Below are 16,340 nucleotides of genomic sequence, written 5' to 3'. Positions count from 1 at the left end.
TTGGTCTCTGTGTGATGAGTCTGTGGGTCTCTGTGTGATGAGTCTGTGGGTCTCTGTGTGGTGAGTCTGTGGATCTCTGTGTGATGAGTCTATGGGTCTCTGTGTGGTGAGTATGTGGGTCTCTGTGTGGTGAGTCTGTGGGTCTCTGTGTGATGAGTCTGTGGGTCTCTGTGTGGTGAGTCTTTGAGTCTCTGTGCGGTGAGTCTGTGGGTCTCTGTATGATGAGTCTGTGGGTCTCTGTGTGGTGAGTCTGTGGATCTCTGTGTGATGAGTCTATGGGTCTCTGTGTGGTGAGTATGTGGGTCTCTGTGTGGTGAGTCTGTGGGTCTCTGTGCGATGGCCCAAAAGTCAGGATACATAGGGTTGTTATAATACAGGGTGGCCCATAAGTTCGGACACATAGGATTGTTATCATTATTATACAGATTCCTGACTTTTGAGCCACTCTAGAATAACCCTATGTGTTACTGTGGGGAGTGTCGGTGAGTGGTAGTGTGGGTCAGTGGATGTGTGAGTGTGTGGGTGGGTGAGTGAGTGTGTGATTGGGTAAGAGCGTGGGTGAGTGAGTATGTGATTGGGTGAGTGAGTGAGTGAGAGTGTTGGTGAGTGTGTGGGTGAGTAAGAGTGTGGGTGAGTGAGTGTGTGGGTAAGTGAGTTTGATTGTGCGGGTGAGTCGGTAGGGGAGTGAGTGGGTGAGTGAGTGCGTGAGTGTGTGGGTGAGTAAGAGCGTGGGTTAGTGAGTGTGTGGATAAGTGACTTTGATTGAGTGGGTGAGGGTGTGGGTGAGTGGGTAGGTGAGTGAGTGGGTGAGTGAGTGTGTGGGTGAGTGGGTGAGTGTGTGGGTGAGTAAGAGCGTGGGTTAGTGAGTGTGTGGGTGAGTGTGTGATTGGGTGAATGTGTGTAGGTGTGTGGTTAGGTGAGTGAGTGTGAGTGGGTGAGTGTGTGGGTTTGTGGTTAGGTGAGTGAGTGTGAGTGGGTGAGTGTGTGGGTTTGTGGTTAGGTGAGTGAGTGTGAGTGGGTGAGTGTGTGGGTTTGTGGTTAGGTGAGGGAGTGTGAGTGGGTGAGTGTGTGGGTTTGTGGTTAGGTGAGTGAGTGTGAGTGGGTGAGTGTGTGGGTTTGTGGTTAGGTGAGTGAGTGTGAGTGGGTGAGTGTGTGGGTTTGTGGTTAGGTGAGTGAGTGTGAGTGGGTGAGTGTGTGGGTTTGTGGTTAGGTGAGTGAGTGTGAGTGGGTGAGTGTGTGTGGGTTGCTGAGGATGTTGCTGAGGAGATGGAGTCTGCCTCAGTGGCCCGCGATCACAAATCTCTTTTTAACTCCATCAAAAAAGTAACCTGCAGCGCCACACCTATTACCATAATTAGGGGAAAAAACGGTGATCCAATCTCCGACTTCCAGGAACAGGTGTGCAGATTTGCTGAGCATTTCTGTGAGGTCCTGGGGTGGAAAAATCCCTCAGCCAGAAAAACATCGTGGCACAAAGGGGGGATGACCCTGCTGAGGCTGCGGTGCCTCAAATATTGGAAGAAGTCACCCCCTGTGAGTGGCTGGCTGAAGTACCATCTGTTGAGGAAGTACTGAAGGCGATCCGGAGTCTGAAACCAGGAAAGGCAGCGGGCAGAGATGATCTCCCAAGCGAAATGCTGAGGGAGGGTGGCGTTTGTGCACAGACTGCCCTATATGACATCATAACAACAGTCTGGACCACTGGACGAGTTCCGCAGGATTGGAAGGATGCCCTGGTGGTCCCCCTCTTTAAGAAGGGGGACCGCACAGACTGTAACAACTACAGGGGCATCTCACTCCTCAGTGTGAGGCCGGGAAAGGTCCTGGCAAGGATTATTCAGCATCGCCTTGCCAGGCACGCTGAGGAGAGGATTGCGGAGCCCCAATGCGGTTTCACTGTGTGTGTACACTGTGTTCACTGTGTGTGTGTACACTGTGTGTACACTGTGTGTGTGTACACTGTGTTTACACTGTGTGTGTGTACACTGTGTGTGTGTACACTGTGTGTACACTGTGTGTGTACACTGTGTGTGTACACTGTGTGTGTGTACACTGTGTGTACACTGTGTGTACACTGTGTGTGTGTACACTGTGTGTGTACACTGTGTGTGTGTACACTGTGTGTGTGTACACTGTGTGTACACTGTGTGTGTGTGTACACTGTGTGTACACTGTGTGTGTGTACACTGTGTGTGTGTGCACTGTGTGTGTGTGTACACTGTGTGTGTACACTGTGTGTGTACACTGTTTGTGTGTGTGTACAGTGTGTACACTGTGTATACACTGTGTGTGTGTACACTGTGTGTGTGTGTACACTGTGTGTGTACACTGTGTGTACACTGTGTGTGTATGTACACTGTGTGTACACTGTGTGTGTGTACACTGTGTGTGTACACTGTGTGTGTGTGTACACTGTGTGTACACTGTGTGTGTGTACACTGTGTGTGTACACTATGTGTACACTGTGTGTGTGTGTACACTGTGTGTACACTGTGTGTGTGTACACTGTGTGTGTACACTGTGTGTATGTGTGTACACTGTGTGTGTACACTGTGTGTGTACACTGTGTGTACACTGTGTGTGTGTACACTGTGTGTGTGTAAACTGTGTGTAAACTGTGTGTGTGTACACTGTGTGTGTACACTGTGTGTACACTGTGTGTGTGTGTACACTGTGTGTACACTGTATGTGTGTACACTGTGTGTGTGTACACTGTGTGTACACTGTGTGTGTACAGTGTGTGTGTGTACACTGTGTGTGTGTGTACACTGTGTGTGTACACTGTGTGTGTGTGTGCACTGTGTTTGTACACTGTGTGTACACTGTGTGTGTACACACTGTGTGTACACTGTGTGTACACTGTGTGTGTACACTGTGTGTGTGTACACTGTGTGTACACTGTTTGTGTGTACACTGTGTGTGTGTACACTGTGTGTACACTGTGTGTGTGTACACTGTGTGTGTACACTGTGTGTGTGTGTACACTGTGTTTGTACACTGTGTGTACACTGTGTGTGTACACTGTGTGTGTACACTGTGTGTGTGTGTACACTGTGTGTGTATACTGTGTGTACACTGTGTGTACACTGTGTGTGTACACTATGTGTGTGTACACTGTGTGTGTGTACACTGTGTGTGTACACTGTGTGTGTACCCTGTGTGTACACTGTGTGTGTGTACACTGTGTGTGTACACTGTGTGTACACTGTGTGTGTGTACACTGTGTGTACACTGTGTGTGTGTGTACACTGTGTGTACACTGTGTGTGTGTACACTGTGTGTGTGTACACTGTGTGTGTGTACACTGTGTGTACACTGTGTGTGTGTACACTGTGTGTACACTGTGTGTGTGTACACTGTGTGTACACTGTGTGTGTGTACACTGTGTGTGTGTACACTGTGTGTGTGTGTGTGTACACTGTGTGTGTGTGTGCACTGTGTTTGTACATTGTGTGTACACTGTGTGTGTGTACACTGTGTGTACACTGTGTGTACACTGTGTGTGTGTACACTGTGTTTACACTGTGTGTGTGTACACTGTGTGTGTGTACACTGTGTGTACACTGTGTGTGTACACTGTGTGTGTACACTGTGTGTGTGTACACTGTGTGTACACTGTGTGTGTGTACACTGTGTGTGTGTACACTGTGTGTGTACACTGTGTGTACACTGTGTGTGTACACTGTGTGTGTGTACACTGTGTGTGTGTACACTGTGTGTACACTGTGTGTGTGTGTACACTGTGTGTACACTGTGTGTGTGTACACTGTGTGTGTGTGCACTGTGTGTGTGTGTACACTGTGTGTGTACACTGTGTGTGTACACTGTTTGTGTGTGTGTACAGTGTGTACACTGTGTATACACTGTGTGTGTGTACACTGTGTGTGTGTACACTGTGTGTGTACACTGTGTGTACACTGTGTGTGTATGTACACTGTGTGTACACTGTGTGTGTGTACACTGTGTGTGTACACTGTGTGTGTGTGTACACTGTGTGTACACTGTGTGTGTGTACACTGTGTGTGTACACTATGTGTACACTGTGTGTGTGTGTACACTGTGTGTACACTGTGTGTGTGTACACTGTGTGTGTACACTGTGTGTATGTGTGTACACTGTGTGTGTACACTGTGTGTACACTGTGTGTGTGTACACTGTGTGTGTGTAAACTGTGTGTACACTGTGTGTGTGTACACTGTGTGTGTACACTGTGTGTACACTGTGTGTGTGTGTACACTGTGTGTACACTGTATGTGTGTACACTGTGTGTGTGTACACTGTGTGTACACTGTGTGTGTACAGTGTGTGTGTGTACACTGTGTGTGTGTGTACACTGTGTGTGTACACTGTGTGTGTGTGTGCACTGTGTTTGTACACTGTGTGTACACTGTGTGTGTACACACTGTGTGTACACTGTGTGTACACTGTGTGTGTGTGTACACTGTGTGTGTGTACACTGTGTGTGTGTACACTGTGTGTACACTGTTTGTGTGTACACTGTGTGTACACTGTGTGTGTGTACACTGTGTGTGTACACTGTGTGTGTGTGTACACTGTGTTTGTACACTGTGTGTACACTGTGTGTGTACACTGTGTGTGTGTGTACACTGTGTGTGTATACTGTGTGTACACTGTGTGTACACTGTGTGTGTACACTGTGTGTGTACACTATGTGTGTGTACACTGTGTGTGTGTACACTGTGTGTGTACACTGTGTGTGTACCCTGTGTGTACACTGTGTGTGTGTACACTGTGTGTGTACACTGTGTGTACACTGTGTGTGTGTACACTGTGTGTACACTGTGTGTGTGTGTACACTGTGTGTACACTGTGTGTGTGTACACTGTGTGTGTGTGTACACTGTGTGTACACTGTGTGTGTGTACACTGTGTGTACACTGTGTGTGTGTACACTGTGTGTACACTGTGTGTGTGTACACTGTGTGTGTGTACACTGTGTGTGTGTGTGTACACTGTGTGTGTACACTGTGTGTGTGTACACTGTGTGTGTGTGTGTGTACACTGTGTGTACACTGTGTGTGTGTACACTGTGTGTACACTGTGTGTGTGTACACTGTGTGTGTACACTGTGTGTGTGTGTACACTGTGTGTGGTGCTGGCCACCCACCCCTTCGTGTGCCGTGCCGGTAGCACTTGCCCCCACAGGGTGTTACAGGCTACACGGGGGATCTTTGTCTTTGTGTGTGAGTGGCATGTGTGTGATATATGTGTGGCATGTGTGTGGTATGTGTTTGATGTATGTGTGTGCGAGTGGTGTGTGGTATGTGTGTGTGGTGTGTGTGTGGTGTGTGTGGTGTGTGGTGTGTATGTGTGGTGTGTGTGGTGTGTGTGTGGTGTGTGTGGTGTGTGTGTGGTGAGTGTGTGTGGTGTGTGTGGTGTGTGCGAGTGGTGGGTGTGTGGTGTGTTTGGTGTGTGTGTGGTGTGTGTGTGGTGTGTGGTGTGTGTGGTGTGTGTGGGGTGTGTGGTGTGTGCGAGTGGTGGGTGTGTGGCGTGTGTGGTGTGTGTTTATGTGGTGTGTGTGTGTGGTGTGTGTATGTGGTATGTGTGTGTGGTGTGTGTGTGGTGTGTGGTATGTGTGTGTGTGTGGTATGTGTGTGTGTGGTGTGTGTTTGATGTATGTGTTTGTGTGTGGTGTGTGTGGTGTGGTGTGTGTGGTGTGTGTTGTATGTGTGTGTGGTGTGTGTTTGATGTATGTGTTTGTGTGTGGTGTGTGTGGTGTGTGTGGTGTGGTGTGTGTGTGGTGTGTGGTGTGGTGTGTGTGGTGTGTGTGGTGTGGTGTGTGTGGTGTGTGTGGTGTGTGTGTTTGATGTATGTGTGTGGTGTGTGTGCGAGTGGTGTGTGACATGTGTGTGTGTGGTGTGTGTGGTATGTGTGTGTGCATGGTATGTGTGTGTGTGGTGTGTGTGTGGTGTGTGGTGTGTGAGGGGTGTGTGGTGTGTGTGGTGTGGTATTTGTGTGTGTGGTGTGTGTGGTATGTGTGTGTGTGGCGTGGTGTGTGGTGTGTGTGGTGTGTGTGTGTGTGGTGTGTGTGTGGTGTGTGTGGTGTGTGAGGGGTGTGTGGTGAGTGCGAGTGGTGGGTGTGTGGCGTGTGTGGTGTGTGTTTATGTGGTGTGTGTGGTGTGTATGTGGTATGTGTGTGTGGTGTGTGTGTGGTGTGTGGTGTGTGGTATGTGTGTGTGTGTGGTTTGTGTGTGTGTGGTGTGTGTGGTGTGTGTGTTTGATGTATGTGTGTGGTGTGTGTGCGAGTGGTGTGTGGCATGTGTGTGTGTTGTGTGTGTGTGTGGTATGTGTGTGTGCATGGTATGTGTGTGTGTGGTATGTGTGTGTGTGTGGTGTGTGTGGTGTGGTATGTGTGTGTGTGGTGTGTGTGGTATGTGTGTGTGTTTGGTGTGGTGTGTGGTGTGTGGTGTGTGTGTGTGGTGTGTGTGTGTGTGGTGTGTGGCATGTGTATGTGGTGTGTGGTGTGTGTTTGATGGATGTGTGTGGTATCTGTGTGTGTGGTGTGTGCGTGTGGTGTGTGTGTGTGTTTGTGGTGTGTGCGGTGTGTGTGTGTGGTGTGTGTGTGGTGAGTGTGTGTGGTGTGTGTGGTGGGTGTGTGGTGTGTTTGGTGTGTGTGTGGTGTGTGTGGTGTGTGTGGTGTGTGGTGTGTGGCATGTGTGTGTGTGGTGTGTGTGGGGTGTGTGGTGTGTGGTGTGTGCGAGTGGTGGGTGTGTGGTGTGTGTGGTGTGTGTGTGTCTGTTGTGTGTGTGGTGTGTGTGTGGTGTGTGGTATGTGGTATGTGTGAGTGTGTGGTGTGTGTGGGGTGTGTGGTGTGTGTGTGGTGTGTGGTGTGTGCGAGTGGTGGGTGTGTGGCGTGTGTGGTGTGTGTTTATGTGGTGTGTGTGTGTGGTGTGTATGTGGTATGTGTGTGTGGTGTGTGTGTGGTGTGTGGTATGTGTATGTGTGGTATGTGTGTGTGTGTGGTGTGTGTTTGATGTATGTGTTTGTGTGTGGTGTGTGGTGTGTGTGTGGTGTGTGTGTGGTGTGTGTGGTGTGTGGAATGTGTGGTGTGTGTGTGGTGTGGTGTGTGTGTGGTGTGTGTGTGGTGTGTGTGGTGTGTGTGTTTGATGTATGTGTGTGGTGTGTGTGCGAGTGGTGTGTGGCATGTGTGTGTGTGGTGTGTGTGTGTGGTATGTGTGTGTGCATGGTATGTGTGTGTGTGGTATGTGTGTGTGTGTGGTGTGTGTGTGTGGTGTTGTATGTGTGTGTGTGGTGTGTGTGGTGTGTGTGGTATGTGTGTGTGTGTGGTGTGTGTGTGTGGTGTGTGGTATGTGTGTGTGTGTGGTGTGTGTGGTGTGTGTTTGATGTATGTGTGCGTGTGGTGTGTGGTATGTGTGTGGTGTGTGTGTGGTGTGTGTGGTGTGTGTGTGTGTGTGTGGTGTGTGTGTGTGGTGTGTGGCATGTGTATGTGGTGTGCGGTGTGTGTATGCTGTATGTGTGTGGTATGTGTGTGTGTGGTGTGTGTGGTGTGTGTGTGGTGTGTGTGTGTCAGTGTGTGTGTGTCAGTGTGTGTGTGTCAGTGTTTGTGTGTGTACACTGTGTGTGTCAGTGTGTGTGTCAGTGTGTGTGTGTGTGTGTCAGTGTGTGTGTGTCAGTGTGTGTGTGTGTGTCAGTGTGTGTGTGTCAGTGTGTGTGTGTCAGTGTGTGTGTCAGTGTGTGTGTGTCAGTGTGGGGAGCGATAGTGTAGCGGTTAGCGCGCTCCGCTATCAACCTGGCGACCCGGGTTCGATTCCCGTTCACGGCCAACACCAGTGACGATTATCTGAACCGGTTCTGGGCCTCCCCTAGGTCGACTCAGCCTCAAATGAGTACCTGTTGCGGTGTGTAGTGAACATCGCTAGCACTGGGGATACAAAGGCGGCCGGGCGTGGTGCTGGCCACCCACAGTACCGGTAGCCTACACAGCTGCTACTCGCTACTAACAGCACTTGCCCCTACAGCCTGTTAGAGGCTACACGGGGGACCTTTGTCTGTGTGTCTATAGGTGCTGCTCGCTACTCACAGCACTTGCCCCTACAGCCTGCTAGAGGCTACACGGGGGACCTTTGTCTGTGTGTCTATAGGTGCTGCTCGCTACTCACAGCACTTGCCCCTACAGCCTGTTAGAGGCTACACGGGGGATCTTTGTATTTTGTGTGTGTGTTGTTGTTGTTGACACAAGGCCAGAGCTGTTTTGACATCAGTAACGAGAACCACAGCTCACGTGCGGTTTTGACTGCAGTTTGCTCCAACACCGATTAACACGCGCTCACAAACGCGCATCTGTGCAGGTCTGTGTGTGTGTCACTGTGTGTGTGTCACTGTGTGTGTGTCACTGTGTGTGTGTCACTGTGTGTGTGTCACTGTGTGTGTGTGTCACTGTGTGTGTTGTTTTGTGTGTGTGTCGTTTTGTGTGTGTGTCACTGTGTGTGTCACTGTGTGTGTGTATCAGTGTGTGTGTCACTGTGTGTGTGTCACTGTGTGTGTCACTGTGTGTGTGTCACTGTGTGTGTCACTGTGTGTGTGTCACTGTGTGTCACTGTGTGTCACTGTGTGTGTCACTGTGTGTGTGTGTCACTGTGTGTGTCACTGTGTGTGTGTATCAGTGTGTGTATCAGTGTGTGTGTCACTTTGTGTGTGTCACTGTGTGTGTCTGTCTGTCTCTGTCTGTGTGTGTGTCTGTGTGTCTGTGTGTGTGTGTCTGTGTGTGTGTGTCTGTGTGTATCACTGTGTGTGTCACTGTGTGTGTGTATCAGTGTGTGTGTCACTTTGTGTGTGTCACTGTGTGTGTGTCTGTCTCTGTCTGTGTGTGTGTCTGTGTGTGTGTCTGTGTGTGTCTGTCTGTGTGTGTCTGTGTGTGTCTGTGTGTGTGTCTGTGTGTGTGTCTGTCTGTGTGTGTGTGTGTCTGTGTGTGTCTGTGTGTGTCTGTCTGTGTGTGTGTCTGTGTCTGTCTGTGTGTCTGTGTGTGTCCGGCAAAACAACCCCCTACCTCCTTGCGGTGCCGGATGGGCAACTCTGTCGTGGACAATGCTGTGGGGGGAGATCCAATTTTGATTGGCTCCCCCCCTAATGAAATTTGTGTCCACCACAGGGGCTAAACGGGGGCTCTGGACGGGTGCGAGGGGCTGGTAACCCCTCCACCTTCAATTAATTACCACTAAACCACGAGTTAAACTGAAATATGTAACTAATAAGCTTGTGCCGGAGGCCCCGGGGGGCCAGGCGTCTATGACGTCTCCTGGCCAAACCCCAATTGGCGGAGCAAGGAGATTGAATCTCTACCCTCGGGGCTCCTCCAGAAACAACGAAAAGCCACTACGGGTGGCCACGTGGAATGTTCGAACGCTCACTGCGGAGGAGAGGCTGCCACTCCTCTGTCGGGAGCTGGACCGGTACCGCCTGGATCTATGCGGCATTCAGGAGGTCCGGTGGACCGGCTCTGGCTCCTGCCACCATGAGGGGTGGACAGTCCTCTACTCGGGGCAGCAGACTGGCAAACAACAGGGTGTGGCTCTTCTTTTGAACAAAAGAATGAAGGGGGCGTGGGAGCGTGGCGGTGAGGTGTGGGAAGCTGTAAGCCCCAGGCTACTTTGGGCTCGCCTTCCCATCAACCGGAGGCGAAGAATTGTGGTCGTGGTTACTTATGCCCCCACCGAAGATGAACATCCATGGAGGGATGCAGGCAAAGCCGATGAGTCAGATGCCTTCTATGACCTCCTGTCACAGGTGCTGGCTAAAGTGGCCCCTCGGGGTAGAGTCATCATGTTGGGTGACTTCAATGCCCGAGTTGGTCATGATACTGGCACCTGGTCTGGAGTGATTGGAGGGCATGGGCCAGATCAGCTCAATAACAACGGTAGGAGGCTGCTAGATTTTTGTGCAGCCCATGGGCTTGTAATTACCAACACGCTGTTCCGGCATCGGCGCATCCACACAACATCATGGATGCATGCCGGGTCCAAGCAAGAACATCTGCTGGACTACATAGTGACGGACCAGTGGATGCGAGCCCATGTCCTTGACACCAGGACCTACCGTGGAGCTGATCTGCCCTCTGACCATTGACGAGTCATCTGTAAGATGCGCCTGCCATTCTTCCACTCCGGTGGTGGGTGTACACCCAGGACCCCATTCCGACCTAAAGTGGCCTGGTCTCAGTTATCTGATGAAAGTTGCAAGCGAGAATTTCGTCATCGCTTGCGGCTGGGATTGGCATCGTCCCCGACTCCTCCTGATGTCGAGGGTCAATGGGTGAGGTTTAGGACTGTGACTCATGCAGCTGCAATGGCTGCTTTGGGGACGCGGTCCAGACCTCCCCAGAGACCCTGGATGACAGAGGAGGTGTTCAGGATGGTGGAGAAAAAGCGACAGGCCCACTGTCATCAGCTACAGAATCCCATGTCAGAGAATGAGGAGGCTTACCGCAGCCTTCGCTCGGAGGTTCGGAGAGCCGTGAGGCGCTGCAAGGATGGGTGGTGGTGGCGGGTTGCTGAGGAGATGGAGTCTGACTCAGTGGCCCATGATCACAAATCTCTATTTAACTCCATCAAAAAAGTAACCTGCAGCGCCACACCTATTACCATCATTAGGGGAAAAAACGGTGATCCAATCTCCGACCCCCAGGAACAGGTTTGCAGATTTGCTGAGCATTTCTGTGAGGTCCTGGGGGAGGGAAAATCCCTCAGCCAGGAAAACATCGTGGCACAAAGTGAGAATGACCCTGCTGAGGCTGCGGTGCCTCAAATATTGGAAGAAGTCACCCCGTGTGAGTGGCTGGCTGAGGTGCCATCTGTTGAGGAAGTGCTGAAGGCGATCGGGAGTCTGAGACCAGGAAAGGCAGCGGGCAGAGATGATCTCCCAAGCGAAATGCTGAGGGAGGGTGGCGTTTGTGCACAGACTGCCCTATATGACATCATAACAACAGTCTGGACCACTGGACGGGTTCCGCAGGATTGGAAGGATGCCCTGGTGGTCCCCCTTTTTTAAGAATGGGGACCGCACAGACTGTAACAACTACAGGGGCATCTCACTCCTCAGTGTGCCGGGAAAGGTCCTGGCAAGGATTATTCAGCATCGCCTTGCCAGGCACGCTGAGGAGAGGCTTGCGGAGCCCCAATGCGGTTTCAGGAAAGGGCGGTCCTGCACAGATGCCATATTTTCTGTCCGTCTGCTACAGCAGAGGTGTAGGGAATTCCAACAAGACCTACATCTCTGCTTTATTGACCTGGTCAAGGCCTATGATGCCATCAGTAGGCCTGGGCTCTGGGTCGTTCTTCGTGCTTTTGGAGTAACTGACCCTCTGCTCACGATCATTAAGGACCTTCATGATGGTGAGCGGGCTCGGGTAAAACTACGTGGCCGGGAGTCAGAGCCATTCCCTGTACACCTTGGGGTGCGGCAGGGATGTCCTCTGGCTCCCACATTATTTAACATCTATTTTGACCACGTAGTTCGTGAAGCCTTCAATAGCTGTACCGGGGAATCTCCATATGGTACAGATATAATGGGAGGCTGATCGATGCCCGGGTGCGGTCAAGGGGTGGCTCCCTATTGCTCAACCACGTTATGTATGCTGATGATTTGGTAATAGCTGCTCATTCAAAGGAGTTGGAGACGCTGCTGCTGAGACTGGAGCGTGCCACTAAGAGGTGGGGCCTTACCATCAGCCCCACCAAAACTAAGCACCTGCCTGGGTATTTTGTACCATCGGACACTCCACCCCCACAACTCCCAATCGGTGATGGGGCAGTTGTGGAGAGAGTTGAGAGTTTCCCATACCTGGGCAGTGTGCTTATGACTGCCTCCAGTTTAACAGCAGAGGTCTCACTCCGATTCAGTCGAACGGCAATATATTTTCATCGGTTGCGTAACGCTGTGTGGAAGCTACCTGGTCTGTCGCTCCGCACTAAGCTTCAGGTCTTCTCGGCCACGGTCATTCCCTCCCTTCTCTACGCTTGCGAAACGTGGACCCCCCTAATGGAACATCTTCGCCGGTTAGAAACATTTAGGCTAGCATGCCTACGATCCATCCTGGGTTTAACCAGACTGGATTGTGTGAGGAGCTCACAAATCCTTGAAAGATCTGGGCAAGGTCCCATCGGTGAGCTCCTCCGGCGGGCAAGGTTGCGATGGCTGGGTCATGTAGCCCGCATGCCCAGCCACCGCATGCCGAAACAGCTTTTGTTCGGCCGGATCGAGGGGGCTAAGCGCGCGCGGCACGGGCTAGAGAAGAGATGGAGTGATGTGGTACAGGAGGACGTGGAGCTGAGTGGACTTGCCGATGATTGGTACCAGCGGTGTCAAGATCGGCTTCTGTGGAGGAGCCTCGTGAAGGATGCTACTGGGCAGTTGGAGGTAGTCGCCCTCCAACAACAACGGAGGGCGGAGGAGCGACGCTCACAACAACGAGCGGAGCGCCGGGTGGCTAAAGCACAGCAGATTGGCACAGTAGGGGGCACAGGTGGTGCCTCAGCCAGTCATCTCAGTCAGTCGACCCGTGGCACCTGGGTCTGCCCAGTGACCTCCTGCCAGCGGGCGTTCGACACTTCACGTGGCCTCAGGGTGCACATGGCCTGGCACAAGCGTCGTGGTGACGTCACGGCCACTTAGTGGCGAATGGCGGTTGTTGTTGTGTGTCTGTGTGTGTGTGTCTGTGTGTGTGTGTCTGTGTCTGTGTGTCTGTGTGTGTGTGTCTGTGTGTGTCTCTGTGTGTTTGTGTCTGTGTGTGTGTTTGTCTGTGTGTGTGTCACTGTGTGTGTCTGTGTGTGTGTGTCTGTGTGTGTCTGTGTGTGTGTCTGTGTGTGTCTGTGTGTGTGTGTCTGTGTGTGTCTGTGTGTGTGTCTGTGTGTGTGTCTGTGTGAGTGGTGCTGGCCACCCACCCTATCACTGACTGCATGTGCGCTGCTGCTACTCGCTAACGGCCCTTGCCCCCGCAGTCCGCTGGGGCTATGTGGGGGCCCTTTGTCTCTGTGAGCGAGTGAATGGTTCAGTTGAGGGCAGCGAATGAAAGAAACCACAGAAGGCGAATCTCGAACCCCCAACTCCAATTACAGCTGCCACGGATGATGATGATCATGATGATGATGATGATCATGATGATCATGATGGTGATCATGATGACGCTCGTTATTTGCAGTGTAGAAACCGTGCTCGTCTCGAGACACTGAGAACCTGGGTTCGAGTCCAGGGTCAGGGTCTCTGTGGATCACAATGGTCGTGATAGAGACTCTGAGAACCTGGGTTCGAGTTCAGGGTCTCTGTGGATCACAATGGTCGTGATAGAGACTCTGAGAACCTGGGTTCGAGTCCAGGGTCAGGGTCTCTGTAGGATCACAATGGTCGTGTTAGAGACTCTGAGAACCTGGGTTCGAGTTCAGGGTCTCTGTGGATCACAATGGTCGTGATAGAGACTCTGAGAACCTGGGTTCGAGTTCAGGGTCCCTGTGGGATCACAATGGTCGTGATAGAGACTCTGAGAACCTGGGTTCGAGTTCAGGGTCCCTGTGGGATCACAATAGTCGCGATAGAGACTCTGAGAACCTGGGTTCGAGTCCAGGGTCCCTGAGGGATCACAATGGTCGTGATAGAGACTCTGAGAACCTGGGTTCGAGTTAAGGGTTCCCTGTGGGATCACACTGGTCGTGATAGAGACTCTGAGAACCTGGGTTCGAGTTCAGGGTCCCTGTGGGATCACAATGGTCGTGTTAGAGACTCTGAGAACCTGGGTTCGAGTCCAGGGTCCCTGAGGGATCACAATGGTCGTGATAGAGACTCTGAGAACCTGGGTTCGAGTTCAGGGTCCCTGTGGGATCACAATGGTCGTGTTAGAGACTCTGAGAACCTGGGTTCGAGTCCAGGGTCCCTGTGGGATCACAATGGTCGTGATAGAGACTCTGAGAACCTGGGTTCGAGTCCAGGGTCAGGGTCTCTGTAGGATCACAATGGTCGTGTTAGAGACTCTGAGAACCTGGGTTCGAGTTCAGGGTCTCTGTGGATCACAATGGTCGTGATAGAGACTCTGAGAACCTGGGTTCGAGTCCAGGGTCAGGGTCTCTGTAGGATCACAATGGTCGTGTTAGAGACTCTGAGAACCTGGGTTCGAGTTCAGGGTCTCTGTGGATCACAATGGTCGTGATAGAGACTCTGAGAACCTGGGTTCGAGTCCAGGGTCAGGGTCTCTGTAGGATCACAATGGTCGTGTTAGAGACTCTGAGAACCTGGGTTCGAGTTCAGGGTCTCTGTGGATCACAATGGTCGTGATAGAGACTCTGAGAACCTGGGTTCGAGTTCAGGGTCCCTGTGGGATCACAATAGTCGCGATAGAGACTCTGAGAACCTGGGTTCGAGTCCAGGGTCCCTGAGGGATCACAATGGTCGTGATAGAGACTCTGAGAACCTGGGTTCGAGTTAAGGGTCCCAGTGGGATCACAATGGTCGTGTTAGAGACTCTGAGAACCTGGGTTCGAGTTCAGGGTCTCTGTGGATCACAATGGTCGTGATAGAGACTCTGAGAACCTGGGTTCGAGTCCAGGGTCAGGGTCTCTGTAGGATCACAATGGTCGTGTTAGAGACTCTGAGAACCTGGGTTCGAGTTCAGGGTCTCTGTGGATCACAATGGTCGTGATAGAGACTCTGAGAACCTGGGTTCGAGTTCAGGGTCCCTGTGGGATCACAATAGTCGCGATAGAGACTCTGAGAACCTGGGTTCGAGTCCAGGGTCCCTGTGGGATCACAATGGTCGTGATAGAGACTCTGAGAACCTGGGTTCGAGTCCAAGGTCCCTGTGGGATCACAATGGTCGTGATAGAGACTCTGAGAACCTGGGTTCGAGTCCAGGATCAGGGTGGGATCACAATGGTCGTGTTAGAGACTCTGAGAACCTGGGTTCGAGTCCAGGGTCCCTGAGGGATCACAATGATCGTGATAGAGACTCTGAGAACCTGGGTTCGAGTCCAGGGTCCCTGTGGGATCACAATGGTCGTGATAGAGATTCTGAGAACCTGGGTTCGAGTTCAGGGTCAGGGTCCCTGTGGGATCACAATGGTCGTGTTAGAGACTCTGAGAACCTGGGTTCGAGTCCAAGGTCCCTGTGGGATCACAATGGTCGTGTTAGAGACTCTGAGAACCTGGGTTCGAGTCCAAGGTCCCTGTGGGATCACAATGGTCGTGATAGAGACTCTGAGAACCTGGGTTCGAGTCCAGGGTCAGGGTCCCTGTGGGATCACAATGGTCGTGATAGAGACTCTGAGAACCTGGGTTCGAGTTCAGGGTCCCAGTGGGATCACAATGGTCGTGTTAGAGACGCTGAGAGCCACGCGGGATGATGGAGTCGCGAAATTCAGATCTAGCAGTGGATAGACCCTGGTGGTGATGGTGATTACACTGAGAGAGAGAGAGAAGAACACGTGGATGAGAGACATCACCACCACCACTACCACAGTGATCTTCATCCAGCAGTGAATATACCCTGCTGCTGCTACTGCTGCTGCTACTACTTCTGCTGCTACTGCTGCTACTACTACTGCTGCTACTGCTGCTAATACTGCTGCTGCTACTGCTGCTACTACTACTGCTGCTACTGCTGCTAATGCTGCTGCTACTGCTGCTACTACTACTGCTGCTACTGCTGCTGCTAATACTGCTGCTACTACTGCTGCTGCTACTGCTAGCACTGCTGCTACTGCTGCTGCTACTGCTGCTACTACTACTACTGCTGCTAATACTGCTGCTGCTACTGCTGCTGCTGCTACTGCTGCTACTACTACTACTGCTGCGACTGCTGCTACTACTACTGCTACTACTGCTGCTACTGCTGCTACTACTGCTACTGCTGCTACTACTGCTACTACTGCTGCTACTATTGCTGCTACTGCTGCTGCTACTGCTACTACTGCTACGACTTCTGCTGCTGCTACTACTGCTACTGCTGCTGCTACTGCTGCTACTACTGCTACTACTGCTGCTGCTACTGCTGCTACTACTACTGCTGCTACTACTGCTACTACTGCTACTACTGCTGCTAATACTACTACTGCTGCTGCTACTGCTACTACTACTGCTACTACTGCTACTACTACTCTTGCTACTACTGCTACTACTACTGCTACTACTGCTGCTACTACACCTACTACTGCTGCTACTACTGCTACTACTACTACTGCTGCTAATACTACTACTGCTGCTGCTGCATCCCAGGGCCCAACGCGCTGCTCTATCGCCCTCTGGTGGCGAGAAGCGGAATTGCAAATAGTGTGTGGACTAATCTCCATCTGTTCCATCTCACTCCATCCTACAGCAGTGTGT

This window comes from Petromyzon marinus (assembly GCF_048934315.1).
Source record: "Petromyzon marinus isolate PM22_M1 ecotype Great Lakes invasive population chromosome 70 unlocalized genomic scaffold, UKy_Petmar_22M1.pri1.0 chr70_unloc.2, whole genome shotgun sequence".
NCBI lineage: Eukaryota > Metazoa > Chordata > Hyperoartia > Petromyzontiformes > Petromyzontidae > Petromyzon > Petromyzon marinus.
Note: the sequence above shows the minus strand (reverse complement) of the source record.